This window comes from Natator depressus, chromosome 9 (assembly GCF_965152275.1).
Source record: "Natator depressus isolate rNatDep1 chromosome 9, rNatDep2.hap1, whole genome shotgun sequence".
NCBI classification, from domain to species: Eukaryota; Metazoa; Chordata; order Testudines; family Cheloniidae; genus Natator; species Natator depressus.
In genome coordinates, this window is record NC_134242.1 from 15,614,123 (window position 1) to 15,633,259 (window position 19,137).

General features: G+C 42.0%; 1 protein-coding gene across 4 annotated transcripts in view; it reads left to right on the forward strand.

The window, feature by feature from the left end:
- PLD1 (phospholipase D1) overlaps positions 1-19,137 on the forward strand; it is a 120,755-nt gene that overhangs the window by 15,231 nt on the left and 86,387 nt on the right. For 2 of the 4 annotated variants that reach the window (XM_074963568.1, XM_074963565.1), the window contains exon 1: positions 7,065-7,225. The gene's annotated coding sequence lies outside the window, so the exon portion shown is untranslated. Of the gene's footprint in view, positions 1-2,787; positions 3,270-7,064; positions 7,226-19,137 lie in introns of those variants that run through there. The other 2 variants (XM_074963566.1, XM_074963567.1) reach the window with 2 other exon arrangements.

The following is a 19,137-nucleotide window of genomic DNA, read 5'->3' on the forward strand; positions in this document are numbered from 1 at the left end:
ACCCCCTGTTGAGAACCGCTGTGCCGGGGGTACACCAACTCATGTAGATATTTGCTTAGTTTTACAACAGGCAACATAAAAAGCACTAGCGAAGTCCGTACGAACTGCTCTATATACTGTACACTGAAATGTAAGTACAATATTTATATTCCAATTGATTTATTTCATAATTATGCTGTGACAGTTTTGTATTTTTATGTTTGATTTTGTAGGCAAGTAGCTTTTAAGTGAGCTAAAACTTGGAGTACACAAGCCTCCAGAAAGGGGTACAGTAGTCTAGAAAGGTTGATATTCACTGCCCTGGAAGGCCACAGTTCAGAGCCTTGAAGGCCAGACACTGGGCAACTCTGGTTTATAGCTTTGTTCTTTTTCCCCCTGCAAAGGGGGGCGGGGGGGGAGCCTCTTTATAGACAAATTGGAAAGCATTCAGAAAGGAGCTACAAAAGGATGAGCGGTCTATCAAACCTGCCTTATAGTGAGACGCTAAAGAAGCTCTGGCTATTTAGTTTATGGAAGAGGACGTTAAGGGGTGACTTGATCACAGTCTGCAAGGAGCTACATGGGGAAGAGATTTCTGATGATAGCAGAAAAAGGAATAAGGAGATCCAGTGGTTGGAAGCTGAAGCTAGATAAATTCAGACTAGAAATGAGGCTCAATTTTTAACAGTGAGGACAGTTAACCACTGGAACAACTTACCAAGCAACATGTATTGATCACTTACAGTCAACATTAGGTATCTTTCTAAAAGATATGCTATAGCTAACATAAGTTATGGGGCTGATGCAAAATCACTAGGTGAGGTTCTATGGCTTGTGTTGTGCAGGAGGTGAGACTAGATGATAATAAATTATGAAGCCTTCTGGCCTTAAAATCTCTGAATCTATGAGAACCATTGCTAGCATTTCAAGTGTTGTTGCCACCAGGTGGTGCTGCTGATTTCTTCTTCACGTGATGCTAAGCAGACTTCCTGTAAGGTGACTAGTACATGAAACAGTGTATTCTTTTTTGCTTCATATGATGTATGGACTTTTTTTTTCCTCCACGTATTTTTTACATTATCGATTCAAGTCTTACCTACTCTTATGGGGACAGGGGCAGTAGTAAAATAATGACATCACAAATTGAGAGAGTGAAAATTGAACAATTAGGAGTAGAAGTCACTTTGAGTCAGGTTGTTCAAACCCTTTTTAATTCTTATTTAACTCAAGTGCCTAGCAGACACTTGAGAGTAATGATGTCTGTTAAAGTATCAGCTCCCTCAGTTTTTCAGTCACTGGGGGAGAGCTCACAAATCATCATCATCATCATGATTATCATAATTAATAAAAACTGAGACACCTCCCCTCCCCCACAAGAGGTCCCCAGCACAATGAGGGAAGATCAGACTTGACATTCCTGATATGTCTAAAGGTGAAACGCAAGCAAAGGAAAAAAAGACCCCCCCCCCCAACATTTCAGGCCTTCTTCAACCATGTTAAAGAAACAGAAAGGGGTGCAAACCCAATTTAAAAAAAATCTTTGCATGCCACCTCTAAGGCCTTGTCTACACACATAAGTTACTGTACCTATAGTTAAAGTGATACAACTCCCCTCGTGTGGACACAGTTAGTTATATTGATATAAAGGTGTCTTATACTGGTATCGCTTGTTGTTCCCATATGGGAATATGCCATATTGGTGTAAGGCACCTTCATAACAGTATAACTGCTTCAGCACTAGGGATTTCAGTGATATAACTGTATTGGAACCCTCCTCCCACCCACCCCCCACAACCCCTTTTGCCCTCCAATTGACATTGGCATCATGGGCCATGGTATAACTATCTCCAATATCCTCTTGTTACATTTTCCAACAAGCATCTTTGTGCTTTCTCCCATGTCCTCCACTCCCCCCCCACCCATGGTCGGGAGGTGCTCCCCATCAACATCAACAAAACTACCACATTATCATCGTTCAGATGATGGCTGCTTTTGTGCAGAGACGACTAACTAATATTGTCTCATTGTTTTCTTGTACGCCCATGTCTGTATATATCTATCTGTTATCTCTTGTGTTACATTTAGATTGTAAGCCCTCGGGGAAGGGACCGTCTTTTTATTCTGTGATTGTACAGTACCTAGCGCAGTTGGATCCTGGTAGATGACTAGGGCTCCTAAGTGCTATGATAAAACAAATAATAATACCAGTACAAAAATTTGTCTAGATCAAGCATCGGTCAGTTTCATCCCAACTGTGACTCCACTGAAGTCAGTGAGGAATCTGGCAAAAAAATTTGTCTTCTCCATATCTAACGACATTTGCCCAGTAATGACGGTGTGGAAAACTCTCTCTCTCAGTTCTCTTCTTCCCGGAGGTTCAATTACAGAATTATAAGCACCTAAGATTAGATGTTTTTGACAGCTCCCAGACTTGAGCTTATGAGCAGATCCCTGAGCTGCAGATAATAATAGTAACACTTAGCATTTGTATAGAACCATCCACCTAAAATTGTCAAAAGTACTTTAATTGATTAAGCTTCACAACACCCATTTGAGGTTGTTGTTACAGACAGGGAGACAGAGAGGCTAAATGGCTTGCCCAATCAGTCAGTGTTGAGATGGGGAATTAGAACCTACTTCCACTGACTCCCAGTCCGTATTATTAATTTGTATTATAACATCACCTGAGGCCCCATTTAGATTGGAGCTTCATGGTGGTAGGCCTTATCTAAACTCACAGTAAAAGACATTGCCTACCCCAAAGAGTTTTGTCTACTGGGCTCTGACCCAGACAACACTGCCTCCTGCCAAAGGGAGCAGAGATGGATTGCTGCTTGTGTACAATGTCTGTATTGAAAGGAAATCATTTGAGGGGCCTTTGGAAAATTTGTTCTGTGACCAAGATCTATGTCAGGTTTCAGAGTAGCAGCCGTGTTAGCCTGTATTCACAAAAAGAAAAGGAGTACTTGTGGCACCTTAGAGACTAACCAATTTATTTGAGCATAAGCTTTCGTGAACTACAGCTCACTTCATCAGATGTAAGATCTATGTGTGTGCCTCTCTTTCTCATATGCACAGGCTTTCACCTGATGGGAGACATTAGTCAATGGAAAATTTAAAAGAGAAGAAAAAGAATTAATCAGTGAAAATAAAAAATTATACTAATATCCATCCTTTGCACTTACAGAATACAGCACCTTCAATGCAAGTGTGACCCTCATGCGACGCATCCACACCAGGAACTCAAAGTGCTGTATGTTAAGTAAACTTCACACTGCCCTGTGCTGTAGGTAAGTGTTGATGTATATGGAAGGTTACATAGAGGTTCAGGGACTTGCTAGAGATCACAGTTTAAATCAGGGAGACAAGGTGCGTGAGGTAATATCTTTTATTGGACCAACATCTATGGTGAGAGAGGCAAGCTTTTGAGCCACACAAAGCTGTTCTTCAGGTCTGTGAAAGGTACTCCGAGCTTCACAGCTAAATGCAAGGTGGGACAGACTGTTTAGGATACAGTTAGCACATATTGTAAGGGACTATTCAAGGCAGAGTGTCCCTTTAACAGCTCTGCAGTCATAAGACAAAAAAAGGGGGTTAGTGGGTTACAGATTGTTGTAACAAACCATAAATCCAGTGTCTCTGTTCAGTCCATGATTTTTAATGTCTAAGAGAGTGATTAATTTAAGCTCCCAGATTAATCTTTTCAAAGTGTTGTGCCGGTTTCCTTTGAGGATGAGGACTGACAGGTCAGATATAGAGTGATCATGTGCACCACAGGTGTTTTATTTTTTATCATTTGCCTGTGTGAGTTCATTCAAGAGCATAGTGATTGTCTGGTTTTACCCATGTAATTGTTGTTAGGGCATTTAGTACACTGGATGCTTGGAGTACTTTTCCCAGATAGGGTTGCCAACCGTCCAGGATTGTCCTGGAGTCACCTGGAATTAAAGATTATGTCATGTGATGAAACCTCCAGGAATACGTCCAAACAAAATTGGCAGCCCTATCCCAGACCTGAAGAAGAGCTCTCTTTGGCTTCAGAGTTTGTCTCTCTCACCAGCAGGAGTTGGTCCAATAAAAGACATTACCTCATCCACCTTGTCTCTCTAATATTTTGGGACTGACACAGCTACAGCTACACTGCATACGGATTAAATCAGGAGCAGGGATGGGAATAGAAAACAAAAGTTCTGACTTGCTGGCCCATGTTTTAGCCACTAGACGCACTGTCTTCCTTCAAAATCACAAACTAAAAAAGGACCGATGCCAAGTATCCATTTGAAGAGTTACATCCGAGAACAGGAATGTCGTGGGAACTCCAACAAGGCATTAATGGGCACACGCACAACCTTGCATCTTCTTGGAGAAGGGAATGGGAATGATGGATGTAAAATATGCTCTGTTCTGCTGCTTGATAGAGCTCTCAGCAGTGCCAGCCTATTGATCTAAAATGTTTGTTTCCCCTTGCTGCTGGTTCCGCAGTAATCATTCTTTCTGCCAAAATAAAGTAGACTTAATAGGAGAGAAGACAAACATACATTATCTGAGTTAAAGCTCAGAGCTTGGAAGGATTTGCCAGAACTCTGTTAGCAGCTGCAACAGATGTAAGGAAATTGAAATTAATTCTTGGGTAAAATTAAGAAGCAAGTAGCTTTGAGTGCTGGATGGTCCATGAAATTGGTGCTGGGACAGAGAGATTTCCATCTCTGTTTTCAGAGTGTCCCCTCCTGCACAAGAGCATGCAGAGGGGAACAAAGTAATGAGGAAATGCCACAGCTCCATTGGAGGAAGAAGCCACTTGTTCTCCTGTCGCCATCCCAGTCAACGGTCCTGACAAGCATGTGGTGTGAGCAAAGGCAGAACTCAAATAGACAGACAGCTGGGGCTAGGAATCCAGGCCCACAAATCACAGCCAGCTACTCTGAGGGACTATCCTGCCTCCCCTTTCCACCCACAGCAGCATTAGCTGGTGCATTAGCATGCAGTGTCATTGGCTCATAGCCTAGTGCTGTGCTCTGTGACACTGCAGCTTTCCCTGCAGACTGATTTATGTGCAGTGTAGCATGACTTCCCCTCCCCAGCACTGCTTCTTGCAGGGGAGGCAAGGTGATGTCTGCTTCTTGCTGGGGGAGGCAAGATGATGTCACAGATGGGGTGCAGCATTCTGCACAACTACTTGTCTTTTCCGCAGGGTTCAACCAGCATTTCCATCACAGATTTGTGCCCCTCCTTGCTGCAGATTGATAGAGCCTCTGGACTTCTGAATCCCATCTACGCTGGTCCAAGAATCAAGCTTGCTGAACCACTTTAAATCACAGCTTTCAGTGGATACAGGCTAACTCAGTTTAAAACCAGTGGGGCTGACTGGTGTGAACTGAGATAAGCAATGTTCAAAACCAGTTGGGAAGCCCTGTCTCGGTTTTCAAACTTGGTTTTAAATGCCAGGTGGACTTATCCACATTGGCTAAACAAACCATGTTTAAACCAAGTTAGACTAAATGCACATGAACCAGTTCAGCTAACATGATTTGAGACCTGTTGTAAATGAAGCTTTTATTGGTAATTTGGATCTTGTTCAGGGACTTGTTTCACCCACGGGGAAAAATTAGTGGGTGCTCCGCACCCACCGGCAGCCAAGCTCCCCGCTCCTCGCCTCCTTCTCCCCCCCACCGAGAGCGCCACGTCCCCGCTCCTCCCGCTCCCTCCCAGCGCTTCCCGCCCCCCTTGCCACCTAACAGCTGTTTGGCGGTGCTTAGGACTTTCTGGGAGGACGGGGGAGGAGCAGGGACATGGCCTGCTCAGGGAAGGAGGTGGAGAAGAGGCAGGGCAGGGGCGGGGACTTTGGGGAAGAGGGTGGAATGGGGATGGGACAAGGGCAGTACAGAGGCAGGGCCAGGGGTGGGGGGGGGACGGGGCTAGGGGCAGGGGGGTGGGTGAGCACCCTCTGGGCAAAGGGGAAGTTGGCACCTATGACTGAAATAGGTAACGTTACTCTGGATTTACCTAACAGAGGTTAGGGTCTGTTCCCAAGTTGTTTTTATGTGATGCAAGTTTGATGGTCATAATTTAGTTTCTAGCAGACATGTGTTTCCTTCTCAAAAACCACAACCCCTTATAGCAATCTCAGCAAAGAGGCAGGCATGAAGATTGAATTACAGTATCCATCTCTCTTAGGCTGCATTTACATGGGCAAGGTTCAGACTCATGAGTCTCCTGTAGGGCAGGTGCAGTGAATCTGTAGTAGTAGTGGACAGGTTTTAGGCATTTTTACTGGGACTGTTCTGTGTTTGTACAGTATCTAGCACAGTAGGGTCCTGGTCCATGACTAGGGCTCTGTGGTAATACAAATAATAAATAATAATAACATATAGAGAGGATTTTTGTTTCCCTGACTGTCAGTACCTTACTAGGTACTAAAATACTGTCGGTCTGTCTCTCTCAAAGAAATCTGCTACTCTGCATGTTAAAAGGGCTTTGGGAATGTGCACTTGAAATTATCTGGCTAGCTCAACATTTGGAGACTAGTGCTACTCAGATCTGACCCAAATATGACCATAGTTATTAGGTTGTGATATACTAATAACATCATATGTATTTCACTCAGTGTGAACTTGTATGACTTTCTCTCCGTTCCCTCAATCAAATATACTTATTTCTTGGCTGCAGTAGCTGGAAAACTGACTTTCCCTTGTGGTTTATATGAGGAGAGGACAGAGGAGAAAATTGTTCCCTTCTGTCAGGGCCAGATTCTCCTCTGAGTTACAGCACTTAAGTCTGAAGTAAAATAACTTGAGTTAGTATGGTTACACGGGTATCAATGTGGAATAACTAAGAGCAAATTTTGTCCCTAAACATTCACCATCTGTTGCATGTTTGGCTGTAATAACAAGTACATAAAATAAAAATGTAGCAAAAATCATTAGCTCGCTCTGCCTGTGGCTTTTCCCCCCCTCCCTCTCTCTGTTTCCCAATATTCTAATTAACATATGGGGAGTGGTTTTCACTTTATTTACAATGCTCATAGGCTAAAGTACCTTGTGGGTTGGGCCTGCCTCAATTTGCCTTTAGGGAGTCAGCCTGAATACTTGAACTGAAGCACTTAGGAAGATGCAGCTTTTCCTGTCTGTGCAGATTTCTGTGTGGTTATTTTTCTTATAGTAACATTGTGCTGGATATTCACTTAATAGGAAAGGAGGGTTTTCATTTTAAAAGCATCATGAGGCACCTACTTTCACAGGGGCACAAGGTTAGTAAAGGAAGATTTGAAGTTATTCACGGATTGCCAAATGTCATTTTCTTTCATTGTATTTATTGCCAAGCTAACATGGAACAGCTGATAGAGTAATGCTGTCAGATCATTGCTTTATGTCTGTGGGGGCTGGGAGGGAGTAGCAATTTTAGAATTTTTCAGAAAGAAAAGGAAAAATACTTAAATGTGTGATGGCGCTTTTCAAATTAATACATTGATTGGATATTGCCTTTTTTTAGTTGTGTAGAAGCTGGGAAGCCAAGTTCAAAGGTATTGCCCTTGTTTGTAAAACTGTACAGTACACTTCTAGACGGACTTTTCTTTGTAACCTTCCACACTTTAAATGTGGTATGACTGACTTTTTGTCTGTGATGCTGAGTGCCCCACTCTCACTGATGTCAAAATGGAAACTGTGGGTGTTTTTCATTCCCTGAAAATTATTAATGTCTTAATAGTTTCAAACAGTGCAATATTTTGTTGTGAACTTGAGATGTCCTGTACATTGAATTAGGGGTGTGCTGCACTTTGACCAGTGTAGTTTCAAAGAGACAGTGAAACAGTCATTTTAGCATTATATCTTTGGACAGCTGCCAGCTCAGAATATTGGGTAAAAGTGGGCATTTCTCTTAACACATTTGAACAACCACTGCTGCTTAGGTAAGGACCTGGAGGAAGAACAGTTTGACTAGTCAGAAGTTGAGGTTTCTTTGCCTGTTTGTGTTACTGTTCCTTTGCTTGATGTGAGTTTAAGATGCTCTGTCTCCAAAACTGGAGCCTGATCTTGGAAGGTGCTAAGCATTAAACACTAGGCATAAATGCCGCCCAAATTCAGACCTAGTGCAACTCTGTTGACTTCAGGGGAGTTGTTACATCTTTTTTTCCCATCAGGGCTGAATTTGGCTGATCATTTATAACAAGAATATATGTATTATGTGTTAGTATCTACAGATCCTGCTCTTAATTGCACCAGTGCAACCTTATTGAAGTCACTAAGGTTGCATGGAAGTATCTGTGTGTAGAGTTTGACCCCTTCTGTTTCATTATAATCTTATAAAATGAATAGCCTTTAGTAAATAAAACTAAATAAGGAGTACAAATGGTAATGGGACCTATTGATAAAAATCAAATCAAAATGTCATTGCGTGACCGATTACGAATGTGTGGAAAGCACCTATTCCTAAAGGTCTTGCTACTCAGTAAATCATAAGGGTTGGATTTTTCAGGAGCAACTATGGGAGTTAGGCATCCAGCTCTCACTGAGAGTCAACTCTAGGATGTATAATAGATTTCAAAATCCATCTCATGGGACCTGATCCAAAACCTGTTCAGATATTTGATTTAGTCAAGGTGCACATTTCAGGATCATGGGAAAATTTTTTATGTGGATGTGTCCCTGCTAATGTTGCTGGATAAGACTGTAATGTAAATAAATTGAGATTTATTGTGCTTAAACTGTTTCTTTCATTTCCCAGAAACATGTACTTCTTCCATTAAAGATATACCTGTAAGTGTGTTGTAGCTAATGGAATTAGGTCTACACCTAGAGTGCTCACAGCTGATGACAGAGCAATTTTTGCAGTCGCAATTTTGTCCTTTTAAAACTGCTGTGGATGTTCGTTTATGTAAAATACTTTTCTTGTGAAATGATCCACTCTGTCATGAAGCAGAATAGATCATATGACACAAACATACAATTTTACTAGCTCTATAACAGTAACAAAGTGTGAGGGCCTGACATTGTTAACCTACAGAATTTTATGAAGTTTTCTTTTTTCTATGGGTGAGTCTACTTTAAGGAAAATAATCATGATTCACAATGGGATTGCCCTCCTCAACCAGGGATTTTTTTTTACAAGTGATTTCACAAAAAAAGCTAAGAAAATAGGTGCAGTTTTGCATATTTTATCCATCTATTACAAATTATTGACACATTTTTTCACACAGTTGTTAACTCTGCAGTCTGGTAGAAATGATCTTAAATCAATTTGCAAACCTGCTGGAAATTAGAAGCATAAGAGATGCATTTTGCTGGTATTGCTATAGATTTTTATTGACCCTAAACGTCAGCTTTTATTTAAAAATCAAAGCCGTTTATATTTATTCAGGTTTCTAAGAAAGTCTTTTCTGCATACATTGGATGAGGGTCTGGAGGAAAGCCCTTTCCAAAAATAGCCCACATGAGCCCAAAAACATTGCAATAGTTTAACTCGTTCTATTCTGGTCTATTATGCTGTCTTTTATTGCAAAATGGTGTGTTTTTACATCAAGATAGCTATGTCATTGTAAAACACATCTTTTTTTTTTCCTTAGTGAAGACCCACCCTTAACAAGGTGTGTTTCTAATTCTATTTAGATAACTCACGTTAAAACAGCAGTGAAGACATGACAACTCACCTTTTAACTCAGGTTAGCAGCTTGAGTAAAAGCCTTTAGGGCAACATGGCATTGAACTTGTACTGCTAATCTGAGTTAAAGCAAATTGCTGTGTCTTCACTGCTATTTTATCCTGAGTTAACTAACACAGATTTGCTCACCCAAGTTAAGAGCACACTTGTTATTTGCCTTAGAGTGGGGCTGAGTGTAAATGTGGTGGTCCTAAAACTGAATGGCAGGTGTGTGACATTGCTAAACAAAATGGTCTGATTTCCTCCGTGGGTGTTTTTTTCCTGGACTGTGTAATGTTAGTGTTTGAATGGTCTCACTTTCCCTTGTTGCTACTCTTGTTTTATTGACCATTTTTGTACTACATTTCCCCCTCTTTATTACCTCGCCCTCACAAGTCCTGTTCTGTGGAAACTCACCCTGAGGGGCTGAACATGACTCACTCCTGAGCCATCAAGATGCTCTTGCATCATGTTGGCCAGAGCTGCACAGAGGAAGTCACATTTTGGTTTAGGTTTTTACAAAACCTTTGTTGGTCAGGTTTTTATTTTTACAGAACCTAAGGGCAGTTCAGGTCTGGTTCAGTTTTCTCTGGAGGACAGGGCACGGAGAGAGGGATGCTTCAGATAAATGTTTCTGGTTTGGTCCATCATAAGTTCACCATGAGTCATGAGAGAGTGACACAAAGCCTCACCTGGAGACCAATACTTCTGTTTACCTATTTAGGGCTGTATAAGCAAAACTGAGCTTGATTTTGTTAAGCACAAGAGAAATAGATGGCCCGATGTTGAAAACTGCATGATATTTCCAGGAAGCTTGTTTGTTCTCTTTTCTGCTATCGTGGACTTTGGTTTCATTAATAAAAACAGGTGTCACCACCAGGTGTATGACCACAGTACACACACTCCGCCAACCCCATTTCCATTTACTTGTGAAAGGGATGGGGAAGTGGCCGTGCAGAACTGTGAAATTGTCTGAGAGAGAGACTCCAGTTAGTCCAGGTCAGCTGCGATCCCCACCGACATTTCCCTCAGCTTCTCCCTTGCCCTCAAAAACAGAGTCTAGATCTGGATAGCCCTACCTTCCTGATGAGCTCCTGGGATTCAAGTGAAGCTGCTAGAGTTGTTGGTAGGCCCCTCTGTCCCAGCGGGACAATTGTCTAAAAACTCAGCGAGGGACCTTGTGGAGATTTTTCTCCATTTCCCTGTCCTGAGTGTTTCTTTGCAGGAAGGGGCAGTCGGCCTCACTGATCTTTACACAGTTTTTACTTGCTTGGGCAAACTGCTGTTGACATTGTCGAGAGTTTACTGAGAAAGGATTGAGTGGACAGCGAGTAAAGACAGCAGGCTTTGGCCTACGGTTACTTTTCATTGAGTGTCAACGCTATACTGGGTAAGGCTGGAAAAAAGACACACGCTGCCCTGGAAAGGTTTACAGTTGAAGAGGCTTCTGCGTGTGTCCTCTGCTTCTGCTCCTTGTCCTCCTTGAACTTCCTCTCCACTCAGGCTAGTTGCTGTGCTGCATTGAGTGGGGAAGCAGCAGCAGGAGAACCAGTGATTGGGAGGAGGAGGGCAAGCACATTTCTCTCCTTCCTCTCACAGCTCCGTACCTTCTGTGCCGTGGGCGGTGTAGCAGCATCGCCTGTCAGTAATATATAAACATATGCGTTTGCACAGGAACAGATGCCTATCTGTGATCTTAGTATTGCCAAGTACTGCCTTAGTAGTTCAAAAATTATGAGTTAACCCACCCCCCAAATTATGAGATTGTCTTAAAATCACGAGATTTTTAAAAAATATGGAGTTCTTCTTATTTGCGTTCTGGCATAGGAACCTTTAGGGTTCACATTTTCAAGCTTTTCTCTGCAGCCATTAGGGCCTAGAACTTTTTTTTTTTTTTTTTTAAATGAAAGCTGAGATTCTCACCTAATCACATGATTCCAGGAGCTGGGGATTTAACACCACCAAATATCATAAGACTTGCTATGAAATCATGAGAGCTGGGAACACTGGATCTGTACATTGTTCAATGGTACTATCCCAGGGATTCCATGTAATGTCGGGATCATGTCTAAGTCAAACCTGGCTCAGACGTATCACTCATCCCAAGAACATGGTCCCCACAGATGCTTTCTGGATCATTAAAGTCAATAAGCAATATAAATGGAAGATTAGATAATCAAAGCCCAAGCCTGTTTTTCATTTGTCAGACAACTCGCCCGCTCTAGTATTTTTCAGAGGCGTTCTAATCTCTGAGAAAACCATCTGTCTAAATAGGAGCGGAAAGTGACTTCTGTGAGTTTGTCCTTGTGCATGTGTGTTTATGTTTGGTGGATGCATGAGAACAGAAAGTCTCTAAACAATCTGTGAATATTTCTACTTCTCCCGAAGAGAGGAGAAAGATGAGATGCAGGCAGAAAGATGAATCGTTTATGCCTAGAAGCACAAAAACTTGTTATATACAACATAACTCCATTATTCACATGGGCAAAAGCAGGGAAGGACTCTGCCACTCTAGACGACGTGTTTGAACCAAAATTTGCTAATACTGTGATTAGGGACAGGGCAAAGTGATAAAGTAACATAGGAGTAATGCATTATTACTTCTATTATAGTAGTGCCCAAAGGTCCCATTGGGCGAGGCACTGTAATGACAAAGAGTAAGGTTATTTCTTCACTGTCAGAAAGGTGTAGGTTTTTATATTAAGAAAGCTAACTTGAGGTAGCGTGCGCTCTCTCTCTCTCAGGGCAGGTCTACACTTAAAACTTTGCATTGGTGCAGCTGTACCTATGCGGCTGTGTTGCTGTGGTATTTGAGTGAGGATGCTCCTATGCTGACTGGAGAGAGCTCTCCTGTTAGCACAGTTAATCCGCTTCCCAAGACCTGGTAGCTGTGTCGCCGCTGACGTAGTGCTGTCTACACAGGGGGTCAGATTGGTATAACTACATTGCTCAGGGGAGTGGATTTTTCACATGGTGTAACTACATCGCACAGGCAACATAGATCTGTGGTGTAGATCAGATCTCAGTGTCTAAACAGACTTTCCAGTAAAGACATGACCTGAGTGTGGGGCTCAATATAAATGTGATGGTCCTAAATCTGATAGGTCGGTGTGGCATTGCTAAACTAGACAGTTTGATTTCCCCTGGGTGTGTGTTTCCTGGACTATCTATTATCTCAGCTAGCTAGCACTTCTGTACAGGCAATAGTTCACATGGTTTTTTTTTTTTTTGTTCCTTTTGTTTTACTGATCGTTTTCTGCAATATTTTCCACTCTTTATCACCTTGAGTTGCTGTCTTTCTGATCTCCTGCATCTACCAAACATAAACACATGTGCACAAGGACAATCCTAGTGAGACAAGGCTCAAGGAGCTTTTACCTTAGTCAAGGTAAACTTGCAGGTGTGGGGGGTATAGTATTGACCTCGACTAGCTACACTGAGGTAAAAAAGTCTCCACCTGTGTTTGTCTCCACTCGGATTTTACAGCAGTAGCTTTTGGTGAAGACATAGCCATAGAGTAAGAGACAGTCCGTGCCCTGAAGAGCCTAGAGTCTAAATAAACAAGACACACAAAGGTGTACCAGAGATATAACATATAAGCAGAATTAACAATGTGAGGGTAATAATCCTATTAATATTTTGCAGAAGGAGGGAACAGGCATCTTTCCATTTCATATGCTTAACAAGCTGAGTTGTGGTTGTTACTGCAGGAGAAGATTTTCCCGTCCCAAGAGAGTTTCAAGATTACAACATTTTTTCCCCATCCTGAAACGAGACAAAAACATCAAAATCTTAAAAGCTTTCGTGAACCTATTGTGACGGGTTCGGTCACAGAGACCCCCTTGGGACTGTCACCTGATGTGCTGAAACTACTCTGAGCCCGTTTTCTTTGCCAGCTTGGGACTTCAGAACCCTGTCTTGTTGAGCCAGATACGCTAGCCTGCTAGAAACACAGACCCAGGGTTTGAACCACGCCCCCAAAGCTGCAGACTTAACTGAAAACATCTCAGCAAGTACTCCTGTCTCCAGCACCCAGACACCCAGCTCCCATTGGGATCCAAACCCCAAATAAATCCGTTTTACTCTGTATAAAGCTTATACAGGGTGAACTCATAAATTGTCCGCCCTCTATAACACTGATAGAGAGATATGCACAGCTGTTTGCTCCCCCAGGTATGAATCATAGAATCTTAGGATTGGAAGAGACCTCAGGAGGTCATCTAGTCCAATCCCCTGCTCAAAGCAGGACCAGCGCCAACTAAATCATCCCAGCCAAGGCTTTGTCAAGCCATGCCTTAAAAACCTCTAAGGATGGAGATTCCACCACCTCCCTAGGTAACCCATTCCAGTGTTTCACCACCCTCCTAGTTAAATAGTTTTTCCTAATATCCAACCTAGACCTCCCCGACTGCAACTTGAGACCACTGCTTCTAGTTCTGTCATCTGCCACCACCGAGAACAGCCTAGCTCCATCCTCTTTGGAAACTCCCTTCAGGTAATTGAAAGATGCTATCAAATCCCCCCTCACTCTTCTGCAGACTAAATAACCCCAGTTTCCTCTCCCTCTTCTCGTAAGTCATGTGCTCCAGCCCCCTAATAATTTTCGTTGCCCTCCGCTGGACTCTCTCCAATTTGTCCACATCCCTTCTGTATTCACACTCACTAGCATATTTCCATAAAACATATGGAGTGCAACATCACACCTATAATTTGAAAAAAAATCTGTGCAGGATCAATCAAAAAGTTTTTGTTTCAATGTCAATCTTTTAAAAAAATGTTTTAACTTTTTTCACATCAGCGTCAGCAGAAGGGGAATCAAGCCATTGTTTTCCTGACTTACAACTGTGCTGCTGTAGGGCTCAGAGTGTAGATGCTTCCTATATTGATGGAAGGGGTTTTCCCACTGATGTACATAATCCATCTCCCTGACCAGCAGTAACTAGGTTGATGAAAGGATTCTTATACCGGGATTAGGTCTGGTTAACTACAGTGCTCAGGGGTGTGATTTTTTTTCATACCCCTGAGTGACATAGCTAAGTCAGTCCATGTTTTAAGGGCAGCCCGGGGCTGAGTGGCTCCATATCAAAACATAATGGGCCTGTTTCTTGTTGCTCTGAACCTGAAGATGTTATTTACACCAGTGCAAAGTGGGTATATAATGTTTTACACCTGCTTCACCCTCTCTTCACTGTGGTGTAAATGATTACACAGGGTGCAGGACAATGGAGGATCAGTCTTGTTTGTACCTAATGTTTCTGGATATGCAAAGGATAAAGGAAGTGACCTGGAGACTGAAGGACAGATCTTTATCACAAACCAGCATTGCAGTGCAAGGAAACAAACGGCACTGTCGCTCAACAGATCAGCTCTGTGGCATTCTTTGTCCAAACCTGTGCAGGTGGATGATTCACTGTATCCTGGCTTTTCCTGGCCACTGTTTCATGCAGTAACTTGCCTTGAACCATTCTCACGCTTTCATGCTACAAGCCCCATTGGTGAGGTGCCTTTATATTTCTTAATCCTTTTACTTAGGAACATTACTAATGCGTAAAGGATCAGACACCTTAGAGTTGCTTTCCCAATACTTCTCCGAGCTCTCTGAAATGATGCCAGTTTTGCCTGTTACTCTGAGTCACACAGACATATTTGTTTCTTAGCCTTTTTTTTCCTTCGTTTACGAAATTGAGTCCACTTTTTAGCGTGCTCAGTTGCTGCAACTTGTCTCAAATTACACTGTAAATACTTTGGGGCTGTGATTGCCTTTTACCTATTACTTACTACAAGTCAGGCCCATTTCTGATGGAGGCCTCTGGAGCCAGGGTTCGGAGACCAATATGGTAATAATATAATCCGCACTTCTGACAGGGTATAAATAACTTGTGATAGCCTAATCATTTCCCTGACAACACATTGTGATGTCAAGTGATCTCACTGTACAAATGAAACAGAGATATTTGGGTTGAGAGAGACTGAGCTTTATTATTGTTCTGTTACACAAGAAAATAAATAGCTCGTAGAATCATTTTATTTTGTACAAATGTGCTCTCTTTATTCAGAAATGAAGTCTTTCAGGAAAGTATACTTATGTGGTTCCTTTGGCATGTTTCTATAAAGAATGCAAAACATGCATTGTTTGGTATTTTCTTGAATGCTCAATCAGAGACACTTAACATATCAGCACTCAGATCTACCTAGTGAATTGCAACTGTTACCTCTCAGTCATGCTTAAAAGGCCATGGAAACAATCTAAACTACAGAATGCTATCCTGAAGCAGTATGTAACACACATACTTGTCATGCAGAAATTTGTCTCTGGTCTTTACCAGTTTTCTGAGTGCATGATCACGTGATCTTTGCGTGGTAAGGACTGCTGGTCTGGGCTTTAAAAGGCTATAAAGTCTGAAAATATGAAATCCTATGAAACACATGCTTTTGAAAAGAACATTTAATTTATTATATATTAAAAATCAGTGCTCTAAGGGTCAGATCCTAAGCCCATTAAAGTAAATGGAAATATTCCCACTGACTTCCATGAGCTTTGGATCGGACCCTTACAGTATAACAGATGGTCCATGGCAACTTAGAAATGTTTACTGAGAGAGAAATTCATGAGATCGGGCCTGATCACGCTGAGTTTTTAATGAGATTGTGGCAATTTGGCCATATTTGGCCAGTGGGAAAAGGAGCAAACAAGACATAGGTATCTATGTCTGAGCCCAAGTATATTTTGTTTCTTCCTACCCCCAAGTATTTCTTGTGTATTTGCCGAAATTGTCCATTGAAAGCCTGCTGAGCAGTAATACTCCAAATGGGCACAACAACTGACAAGAAGTAATATTTAATCTGTTGTTATATTACTGGAAGTGTGTAGGTCACCACTTGACAGCAGGGCTGATGGGTTATACATTTAAGTACATTGGCAATATTTATGATGCTCTGGTTTCCTTAATGATGTAATAATCTATGTGTTGTTTTAAGGAATCCTAAAAAGATTTCTGCTGGCAATGTCAATCAGTGTATTGCATGCTACTTTGCATAAATCTGCTGGTGTTTAGTTTTATTTAATTTAGAAACAGACTCCTATTCTGCCAGATCTTTCGTTATAATGAACATGATTACCGTTTAATAGGCCTGTTTCTGATCTCAGTTGAACAGGTGCAAATCTGAAGCTAATGCGGTCATTCTGGATTTACACCAATTTAACTGAAATTGGAATCTAACCATTTAAGTTTATAATGGTCAGTTCATCTTTAATTCAGAAAATGCATCCTAGTTCCCTTCTCTCTCTTAATAGCCCTTTCCCCCTCCCCTCCCTTTTTGATATTAACTCCTTCAATGCCGTGCCTCCAATTAATAAGTCCATAAGTGCTTGTTCTTGTCAACTGTTTGTCATAATTTCTAATCGTAAACCTATGGGGACCCCAAAATGCCCATACAATAAATATATTCCCGAGGGCCCCAGAAGGCTATGCAAAAGCCTGCAGGACAACAGTTTTGGTACACGATTCCAGTTTACAATCCCTTTGTGCACGTCTTCTAGTATTTCCCGAAACAGATCACATTCCCCAATTCTGCAACCCTAGCTGACACAAGCAGCCCCTAATCTTAAGAGCGGTCCCCTTAAAGGCTGTGGGAGTACTCCCATGAGCAGGGACTACTTATGTAAGGGTTGGAGGCTCACATCTCCAATTCCTTTTTAGGGACAGCTTGGGAGGAAAAACAGCAGTTTAGCTTCTGGATTCCCAGTTCAAAGAAGCACATATCTAGCCTGGTGGTGCAGGAGCTTCTGCATGTAGGACCCGAGCTGGTGAATAAGTTTTCAGGCATTTGGTTTAGCTACAAGAAGGCACCTATAACTTTAATTTGCTAGAGAAAGGGCAAAATGCAGTGATTCACAGGACTTTACACTACCATTGATCCATGTCAGGAACTGCCAGTGAAATCAGTGGGCGTTCATCTACAGAGGGGGAAAGTCCTTGGCCCATAGTTACATTCAGCAAGGACTATTTTTTTGTTGTGTGTGAATATAGTGCTGAGCAGAGTAGAGTCCAAATTGGGTCCTCTAGGAATCACTGCTATACAAATAAATAATAAAATGAATGAAAATGGAAAGATGTGGCCTCACTTGGCCTCACATTAAGATATGATTTATTACTAGTAAGTTGCAAACTTTATGTAAACAGTAGAGCTGAAAAGAGCCTTACAGAGATGAAGTTTGAAAGACTCTGGAGTATCAGTCATAAGTAGGATGATGGTGAATGTAGCAATTTGTTAAGTGAGGTGACGAGAGAGCTAGATTTTTTTCAGAACGGAAGTAGATTTCATACTATGTACTGGACTCAGCTGTATTCTCTCTTTTGTTACAAAGGGCTTTAGAACGAAAGGTGTGTCTGCAACAGTAGGAAGGAAGTCAAGGAAATTGAATACATTTATCATAATCGTAACACACTAAATATAGTGTATCTCTGAGAGCATAAGTTCATCAAGGTCATGTGAAGCAGAAGGGCAATGAATGTAGCGCTTACTTAAACCAGGGAGTAGCAGTCTGGGAAAATGTAATTTACAGGAGTTGGGGTTCCTTTTTCTTCATATAGGGAGGTTAACAAAATCAACAGGGTAAAAGAGGAAACAGAATATCACCAGTGGAGGTCAACGTGACAGCCAGCAGAATAACAGGAGCTCAGTTGCCCAATGAACTCAAACAGAGGAGCATGTGGCCAAGGCGCCCCCTTACTCTTCTGCATGGGTTATTTTCATTGTTGGTTTGTGTGTAGGGAGTGAGTACCTGCGCAAGTGTGTGTAGGGGTATGTGGAATGAGCAGGAAAGGGTGGGAAGTGGGCAGCTGAGTTGTCTTGATAGACTACCCTTCATAAAGAACTGAGAAGGGTGCATGAAACTTTGATATCTAGTGCCAAATTCAGCCCTGGCGTAAGCAGGTACAGCTTAGTTAAAGGCGGCGTACCAGGGCTGAATTTCGCTCTTCTGAGTTATGGGAACTACTGTAATATGTCCAATTATGCCATAAATCCACTTAAATGCAGTTGGATTCAAGTGCCAGATTGGATTCCAGTGCTGTCACTCACCACATAGCACTTGAAATTTAATACAGAAAATACAACTTGGCAGTTGGCAATCTGTCTGTCTACCCATCCCAGAACAGTGTTGAATGACATATAAAACTTGAGCTGGTGGCGAAGCGTTTTCCTTTGTAAACGTGAGCATTAAAATAATTAAAATCACACATTGGTTTTATAAGGTACTTGCTGTTATTTATGATAGACAAGGAAAGTCTTAATATTCCAAATGCAACTAAACTAGAGGGTTGTGCGCTTAGTTGCTTCTCTAGGCCAAGTGAATAGCATAGATCAGGGCTCCTTGCGTCCCTCCATTGACCCCACAAGCTCCCTGTATGCCACTTCTCATTCCCCTCTATTTCAGGGACTCCCTGCAACTCTCCTCACCGCCTCCCCTGCCAGAGGCTCTGAATATCCCCCTTGCTCTCCTCCCTGGCGTTGGCAGGCCTT